Raw genomic sequence first — 8,730 nt, forward strand, 5'->3', positions numbered from 1 at the left:
TATGTGCCAGTGACACTTCAGGTATAAATGAGGACTTGAGAAACTCTTAAGTCTGAAGATGGAAGCTGATGAAACGTGATATTCTTCTTGTATTTAAATTAGGCTTAGCAACTACTAGATGATCACCTAAACCCTATCTGAGCCATCATTTCCATGTCTTAATAGTCCTTATTTTCTCCAGCTATTATGAAGGAATTTATTGCTATTGTCCTATTAAGCACCTTCACTGAATTAATTTTTGGGTTAGCCTTGTTAACTTTGGATAAAGATAAAAATCAAGATCTCTGTGTGAAGATAAAAGATGACCATATTTTGCACACAACAAATAAATAGAGAAAAATCTTACATGCAGTGTAAACATTTCAGAGTAATTTGATAATAATTCTTTTTGGTAAAACAAACAAGCCATCAAGTATTGTGTTATATGTGTGTTGCCTCTATATGATGTCTTTATGGACAACTGAAGATTTTCCTGGCCTGCTCTGTTAAGTTTAGTTCAGCTTGGGCTTCACTGATTGTGAGATCTTTTATTTTTCACAGATATTTTCTTTGCATTCATAACACTAACTATGTCTCTGAGGAGAGGCAGGAAAGAGATAAATATCTGCTGCAACCTAAATGACAGCACGGTTTGCTGGTATAGAACAAAAGCTTGAAGTTTTTCAGCATGCAGTGAATAGATCAATGAGTATTTAGAAGCAGAAAGAGTGTCCCTGGTTATCCAGGCTCATCCCTGCAGGCTCTAAGTTGTGAGTGATTCAGCTACCTGTCCTTCTGGTAGAACTTCTTTTTCCCCTCTTGCAATTAAGTCAGGACAGGGGACTGTTTGAAAGCACTATGCTTTTTCACTGCTTTGTGGAGACAAATGCCTGTTGGCTGCCTGGGAGTGTGTTTGTGTCAGCCCCTGGGGCTGCAGGTGCTGCACTCAGAGATGCCAGCCTGCCCTGGCTAATCCTCTCCCACCTGGACATCACTGTACCTTCCACCCTGCCTCAGCCAAGAGCAGCATGGGCAGCAAAGGGTGGCTGCTCACACTGTGCTTAGCTGCAGCACTGCCCCAGTGGGGAGAAGGAGGGGAGGTGAAGGGCTCTGACCTCTCCAGACAGCAGAACTGCTGTCAAGAACTGATGTGCTAACAAGTCCAGGTGCCGTGGCCGTGCTCACCCTTCTTTTGAGGCAAACAGCAGTGCACGCACAACAGAAAGGAAGTTTTCATATAAGTGTACATAAATTTGCCAGGCAAGAGGATGAAGAGAAATTTTCTCTCTGAGATCCTTACTTAGGAGCAGGATCTGTCTAAGGCACTGGCATACTTCTCCAGAGAAACGTGCCTCTCGTTCAGCTAAATAAAACACAGGAATAATTCCTAGTGCAGCGCTTGGGCCATTGTTCAGATCTGAAGAACTTTTTATTAGGCCCTTTAATCTGGATTTAGAAACTACAAACTCCTTGAATGTCCATGTCTTAGATGGAATTTCTTCCCCCCCCCCCCCCCCCCCCCCCACATCTCTCTGATCCCTGAATATCACTGTCTTCCAGGATTCCAGGAGAATTGGTTGAAATTTTAAGTTGCTGAAAATAAAGGATAGGATAGTTCTGCTGCTTGGTACAGGCTGTGGGTTGCCCAATTTATGCTTCATGCTCCCTAGGGAAGAGGCAGCAGGTATCCTTTGCCTGTGTGACAGGGCTGGGAAAGATGAGATGCACTTAGTCCTGAAGAATTCAAACAGGGAGCCAAATATAACTGAGGATTTTCACCTTGCACTCTCTGTACACCCTGTCCCAATGCTGTAGAGAGGGTTTAAAGCAGGGCTAGATGAACTGAGCTTGTGAAGAGTCAAGATTTAATTCTGAGCCCAGCACAGGATAGGTGAACCACATTCTTTGCTCTGTAATAATTTCTAATTACTAGAGCTATTCACTCTTCTTAGTCTACTTGTTAAAATTATTAGCTTAGAGCTCCTCTGTTACAGAATGATCCTAGAAGAAGTATTTTATTTGCAGTTGCTTAACATTAACAAACAAATTACCTGTCCCTGCTCTTTGCAATGATAACCTAGCAAGGACAGCATTTGCCACAAACTATTTCTGTGCTAGTTGCTTTCAGTAAGATTTTCATCAGATTAAAGGATCAAATGAGGTTTTGCTCTGTCAGCAGGAGGAGTTAAAAGAAACTGGCATGTAAACAATGAACAGTTATGCTGGGAATTAACTTTCAAGGAGAGGACAAACTCCCTCAGAATATAACCAGGAGGAAATTAATGTTAGGCAAATGGATAAGGTTTCTCACAACCATGTCCAAGTCAACCAGAACGCTCAATTTCCCTTCTCCATTTTGCAGTTGAAATTTTTACTTCTCTTCCAGCAAAACTCCAACATGTCAAGTCCCTGCTCAGTGTAAGCACATGGATTTTATGGCCTTCACAGTATTGCCATTGCTCCCCCCCCCCCCCCCCCGTTTTAAGAGTAGAGGAAAAAGGAAAATTCTGAAGAAGGAGGCTAATTAGAGAAAATGGGCTTAATTTGGGAGCCACAGGTACCTCTTTTGTAAGCTTTTGTTGAGCTTGTGCCCACAGTAAATTTATACAAGCTTTAGAGAGATGGTAAATCTCTGTTTGCTATGGCCTGTGTTAAATGGGGAGCTTTCAGCACTACTTTGCTCATAGCTAAGGACACAGATGAGGTAATAAAACCAACAAGTCCTGGGAAATACCCACTCAGCTGTGAGAAACATTTCCTTGAACCCCCTGGTTTTTTGGATCCATATAAAACAGCTTTTATTGTTTCAATAAGATGCATGGTAGCTACATCACTGTGGGTTTAACAAGGGCTGTTGTGAGGTTTGATTCCTCGGCTCTCTGCTGCCTTCTGTCTTGCCAGTCAAGCATTTCAGGCCTCTTTCAAAAAAAATGTCATTTGTTATCACAAATTCACCTTGCAGGTCCTGGCCAGCCTAACTGTGGAAGGTTTCATTGTGAGAATTGAATGCTGATCGAACCGAGCCGCCCCAGCTGAATGAAGCGTGACCCATGTACACCTCTCCATTGAGCGGGAGTCACTTAGGTGAATTACTATTAAAAGAGTAAAAATCAAAGCAACGCAATCACATTTACAGACTGTTGCTGTATTTGATGGAGGTATTTAATTAGACAACCAGAATGTGGTGTTGTGGCTTGCACAGGGCTGAGGTGGAGCAGGAGCAAATTCTGACAGGCCCACTTTTCAACAGGGCCAACCCACATTGAATGGGATGTGTGTGGGTTCCTCAGAGGCACAAGCTCACCAAAGAGGGGTGCCAGGAGCAAGTCAAATTGTCAAATCCACTACTGCTTGCTAGCAGCAGCATGTGTGCTTTTACCCCAGTTAGGGACAGGAATAATGTGTGATGACCTAAAACCTCAAATCAAGGCTACACCTTTGGCACCCCCCTGTCCAAACTGCACAGCAATTACACATCCACTTGATCTGGAGAGGTGAGAAATACCTGTCACTTGAAGGAGCTTCAGCTGAATGTGAACGGCCCAGCATGTTTCTGCCTGGATTCATTGCTTAGGAAAAAGGCCTGTTAATAGTCTTAGCTGATACCAGTCATAGCCTAACATTGGAATTACCATTTTGAGAGCCTCACTTAGGTCTCTGGTGTCACCCTAATGACTAACACATTAACAGCTCTGAAAATCCATGTGCAAAGGAATTGCCTAAAAAGCACTGTTTTGTGCCACTGTTTTGTGGTAGTATCCAAGAGCTGAGACACAATTACTGAATGTTTAGCGTCTTGTCATCTCTAGACCACCGGGGTGAAAGTGGAGTAAATTATACCTGCTGGATAAGAACGCATTGATTGATTGCAAAGGGTGAGAGGTCTCTGTGTGGTTTGTATTAAATTTGTCATGCCTCTTAGCAAGCGTGCTGGAGTTGCATGGGAAGCAATCTTGGCATAGGATGGGGATGACCAATGGCACTTCATGGTCTTGCGCCACTGAAAAACTGCAAAAGTTGTTTCTGCCTGTAGAAGAAAAAGCCACAACCCCAAATCAAAATTCATATCCCTGCTAAATACTAAAATTCCCCCTCAGCCTAGAATGGCAGTAGTATCAGCTCCCAGGTAAATCTAAAGGCTGAAAAGCTCTGCCACTGAACTTCAGCCCTCCACTGGTATGGACAACTTAATTTCCTTTATGAACAACCAAATGGCTATGCTTCCCTGAGACAGGGGAGGTGGCAGTTTTCTCCATTCCAAAACAAAGAGTTTTTAACATGGCACTGATTTTATTAAAATATTTGGCTCTTTAAAAAAAGTTTACCAGTTTACTAGAGCCTAAAAAGCAGATGTGGTGGATATAAATGAAATAGAAATAGTAAAGAGCTCAACAGTGACAGATGGGCTGAGCCCAGGCTCTGGAAGCAACTACAAAAAATAATCAGATTGAAAAGTTGAAAGAATTAAGACTTCTTACATTTGCAGACAAAACTGGAGTCAAGCAATATATTTATTTATTTTTAAAATAAAAGTTCGGTTAAGATTTCCATACCTTCAAATAAAAAAATAGAAGCTGCTCTGGCAGGGTTTTTTGTTTTTTTTTTGTTTTGTATTTGTTTTTGGGTTTTGTTGTCTTTTTAAATAAAACCTCCTCATCCGAGCACAGCATTAGTAACTACTGTAATTCTGAAAAAAACATTTCAGGAAATGTTTGTAACGTCTCAACAGACTCAAGGCAAGATTGATTTGGGGAAATGACAAATGGCCATTAATCCAGGAAACTGGCCCTTTAATGAAATAGCTTAAAGAGCAGCACAGGAAAAGATGATCAAAGGCAGATCCTTTCTTAGTAACTACAAATGTGGCGCAGAGATAAGAAGAGTGAACAAGTGTCTGATTGCCTTTTACAATGAGATTATTACTCTGTGTGATCATTAGATATGAATGAGGTCTTTTAATCACTGTTGCTCGGTCTGGTCGTTGCCCATCGGCTGAATTCTAACAGAGGTGTGGTGTAATTTATTTAATATTAATAAAGACATTCCCTCCCTCACCAAATAACTCACTATCTGTTTTGGCTTGCAGACCTTGCAGAGCAATGGGATGGTGCTGTCTGCCAGCTTTTGGCCATTGCTTTTGGCTAGTGAATGAATCATGAAACCTTTACCACTTTGAAATTTCTGCAAAACAGCAATTTGCAATTTCCTCACTGAGCTGCCTCTGTGCAAATCTCATCCTTTATCCCTCAATTCCTTGAAGTATAGCATTTTCTATAAGACACTCTGAAATCTTGAATTCTGCTGTGATAAGCTGCTGTCCACAGCTGGGCTCTGTCACACTGGTAACTACTGGTGTATCAAGGACTACTGGATTTCTAGGTGCTATGGTGTCCTGCCCCATTCTCAGCTTTCCACTTTGCAGCTGCCCAGATTTTCCTTACAACTGGCTATTCCACCACTATTTCACCATCTCTTTGCAGCACCCTGTGTTAGTGTGTATTTCCATATCTTGACGTTTCTGATGCGTGTGACAATGTGTCTTGTGCACTCCTCTCCTGGGACTCTGACGGATGGCAGACATCCTGATTACTAATTTTTTATCCAACTGCTATTCAAATTCATTCTCAAATGCCTCATTACATCATTTGCACAGCCACACTAATTAAATATGATACTTCTCTTGGTTTCCAAGCGTCAGTTTGGCATGTTCCACTTCACTGCAAAACTTCTCTCTCATCATGCTGGTCTCACTGTTGCCATCCCTGCAAGTACCTTCAGTATTTCCTGCACTTCCCAGTCCTGACTGAGCACCGAACTTGTTGAATCTGTCCTGTAGTGGAAGTGAGAGAGATAATGGACATTGTCTCGGCATTACTGGCATTTGACATTTTATGATAACAGCTCCCTCTATCAGCTACCAGAAGGCACTGAATAATAATACTGGGAAAAGAGCCATCCCCTCTAAAAACCTGCGAAATTATCCTAATAAAATCAGTAATGAGATCTAGTTTTAAAATAACACACATCCATCTCCTGCATACAGATAAAATGCAGACCTCCATTGACATCCAGTAGATGCCAAATTCATTCCACACTGTGTCTTGAAGATTGACTTTAAAGCATTATCTGTTGCTTTTCTTAGGGTAGTGCTCCTCATCTTTAAATTCTTTTGGAGCACCTGACCAGAAAGTCAATATGTTGCGAAAGAAATGCAGTATGTAAGGGTTCAGTTGATTTAAGGTATGGAATATAGAAGTTCTTGTATTCTGGATACTATTAATTAAAAGGATTACTGACAGCAGTGGTTTCCAAAGAGGAATTTCCAATTTGAATTTTAAAATCAAATATGTTGGTGGAGAGAAGTGGTTTTTTTTAATCACAAAAATTAATAGCAACTCCCCTGATGTAGCTGACAGTTTGCCTTTACCTCCAAAGAAAATTGTGTTATTTTGCATGGCTGTACAGAGATAGTTACAATGTTAAACACAAAGTTGCCATATAGGTTGGCTAAGTGCTCACAATATAAAATAACATATATGCTAGAGCCCTCTTTATCTTGTGCCATAGGTCACTAACTTTTCCCTCCAGATGAGAGTAGAATTTAATTATTTTAGGAAGGGCCAACTTGACCTCACAGATTGTAATCACATTGCAGCATTTGGAGACAGATTTGCTATGGTGGCTGTATTTTTCTCCCTGAAGTCAAAACCATTCAATCTTAAAAGATAAGTAATAATTATTCACCCCTCTCCTTGATTGTGTTTTAACACATCATCTCTGAGACATGTACACTTAAGTAGAACTGGCAAATGCATGTAGGTGTGATGCAAATTTTTGGTGTTAAAATCTAAAATCTACCCAAAATATTTACCCTTGCGTAACAGAGGCTGCCTTAGAATTTGACTGCAGTCTCTGGATGGCTATTATTGAAACCATTCAGGAAAGCTGGTGATCTAAATCCATCAGAGAGTTTTGGAAGCCCCAAAGAATTTCAAAAGTGTGAGGCTGAGTTCAGACCCGGCACAGGGCTTTATGCTGTTCATCCACCCGTGGAGCAATTCAAGTTTAGATGCCATGAGATGGGTCTGTCGTATATTGACATCAGGGACTGAGACAGGGAGGGCTTAACCTGGGAGTTTCTGCACATTAACCCTCAGGGTTAATGCAGGGATTGATGCAGCAGCACTGAGTGCCGAGCCCACAGAACACACTTCAATGCAGGCTCTGTAACAAGAGGGCAGGAGAAAACATTTTTGTTGTGCTCTCTGTATACTGCAGTGTTCAAAGTGACAAAGGCAATGGTATATAGGTTTATAATCCTGAGTTTCTGTTGTAGTAATGTTCGTGTGAATTATTGGGACAGCTTGAAGGAAAAAAGAGGGTGATGTGTACTATGCTACTAGGATGCCGTTTTTATCCTCCCTTTCATCTCATGGTCATTCTCACTGTTCTTTCTTCCACATGGTTTTACCTGCTCTTCTCACATCCTGCAATTTAGGCCTAGTTCAGGTATCAAGAAGAATTTCAGTTCTAGTTCTTGATTAAGAAGTTTAGTCCAGTTTTAGTTGCTCTCAGTAACTGATATTATTTCTACTAGCATTTATTGTTAAAACTAGACTTTTTCATATTTCCTAATAAGCTGGAAATAAAAATTCCCTCTATTTCCTTGTAAAACCTACAGCTATGAGGTGCAGCTTGAGTCTCTGCAAAATACACAAAATGAAAAAATAGTTAATCTCTGGATGCAGCAGCCAACATACTGTGAAATTCAACTCTGTGATGGCAACAATATAATTCCATAATATTACACTCTTTATACAGATAAGCTTTTTAGTTACAGTTCTGTTCTAGTTATACCAAAATAATGTGTTAATTTTTTCGTAATGCAACTGCCAGTTTTTTTAAGTTAGCAGTGGTTTTGTTAGGAAAAATACTGCTGCTTGGTATTGAGCAGTAGAGTCTATGGATCAGAGATTAAATTTCCTTTTCCTGAAGAAACTCTTCTAATGCATAACTTTTGGAAGCAAATCACCCAATGAGGAGTAGTAGGAATGAAATGACTAAACAAAATGAAACAAAATTAGTCAAATGAACTTAATCTGTTAAAAATGGAAGGTGGGAGTAAACCACCTCTTATCTGAGTTTTTGAGCATGTATGGAACTTCCCCATGGAGCTGCGAGCAAAAGTGGTTTGGAATGGGCATGGGGAGGCTGAGAAATCTGCTTTTCCAGGTGTGCTTAGTTCCCAAAGGCTACAGCTCATCCTGTTGTTATGCCTGGAAGATATTCCCAAACCAGCAGTGTTTCCACTTTGAATACAGAATTAAGTTTTTCAATAATGTAAAAAGGAAATCAATTTCAGGTCATTTCAACTCAAAAACAGACAAGAGGAGCCCTTAAGGATTTGGTTACTTCTAGCAGAGCTCTTTTGCCTAGAGTTATCCAGATAACAAGGCGCATCAGATCTTCCAGTGAAATTCTTATTTGTGGATGTGTAACTTGTGATAAGCAGAACTGATGAAATCTTATTTCCTATTATTTTTAACCTCATCTCAGGCTGCCCTGCATTATAAATAAATTAAACTAGGTTCCTTCCAGACCTCTCAAGCGTTAGGATTCATCAAGGGCATTGCTCCTGCAGATTGCTTTCACCTGAACTTGATTGTGATCAAGTGGTGATCCCAACAAGGGTTAGGATTCATCAAGAGTGTTCCTCCTGCAGATTGTTTTCACCTGAATTTGATTGTGATC

At 40.7% G+C, this 8,730-nt stretch overlaps 1 long non-coding RNA gene across 29 annotated transcripts in view; it reads left to right on the top strand.

Annotated features, from left to right (window-relative positions):
- LOC135298831 (uncharacterized) overlaps positions 1-5,434 on the top strand; it is a 69,265-nt gene extending 63,831 nt beyond the window's left edge. For 15 of the 29 annotated variants that reach the window (XR_010360880.1, XR_010360888.1, XR_010360886.1 and 12 more), the window contains one exon: positions 2,942-5,430. This is a non-coding gene — a long non-coding RNA (uncharacterized LOC135298831). Of the gene's footprint in view, positions 1-2,941 lie in introns of all 29 variants that reach the window. The other 14 variants (XR_010360881.1, XR_010360873.1, XR_010360872.1 and 11 more) reach the window with 5 other exon arrangements.
- The last annotated feature ends 3,296 nt before the right edge of the window (positions 5,435-8,730 follow it).

Source organism: Passer domesticus, chromosome 4, assembly GCF_036417665.1.
Source record: "Passer domesticus isolate bPasDom1 chromosome 4, bPasDom1.hap1, whole genome shotgun sequence".
NCBI lineage: Eukaryota > Metazoa > Chordata > Aves > Passeriformes > Passeridae > Passer > Passer domesticus.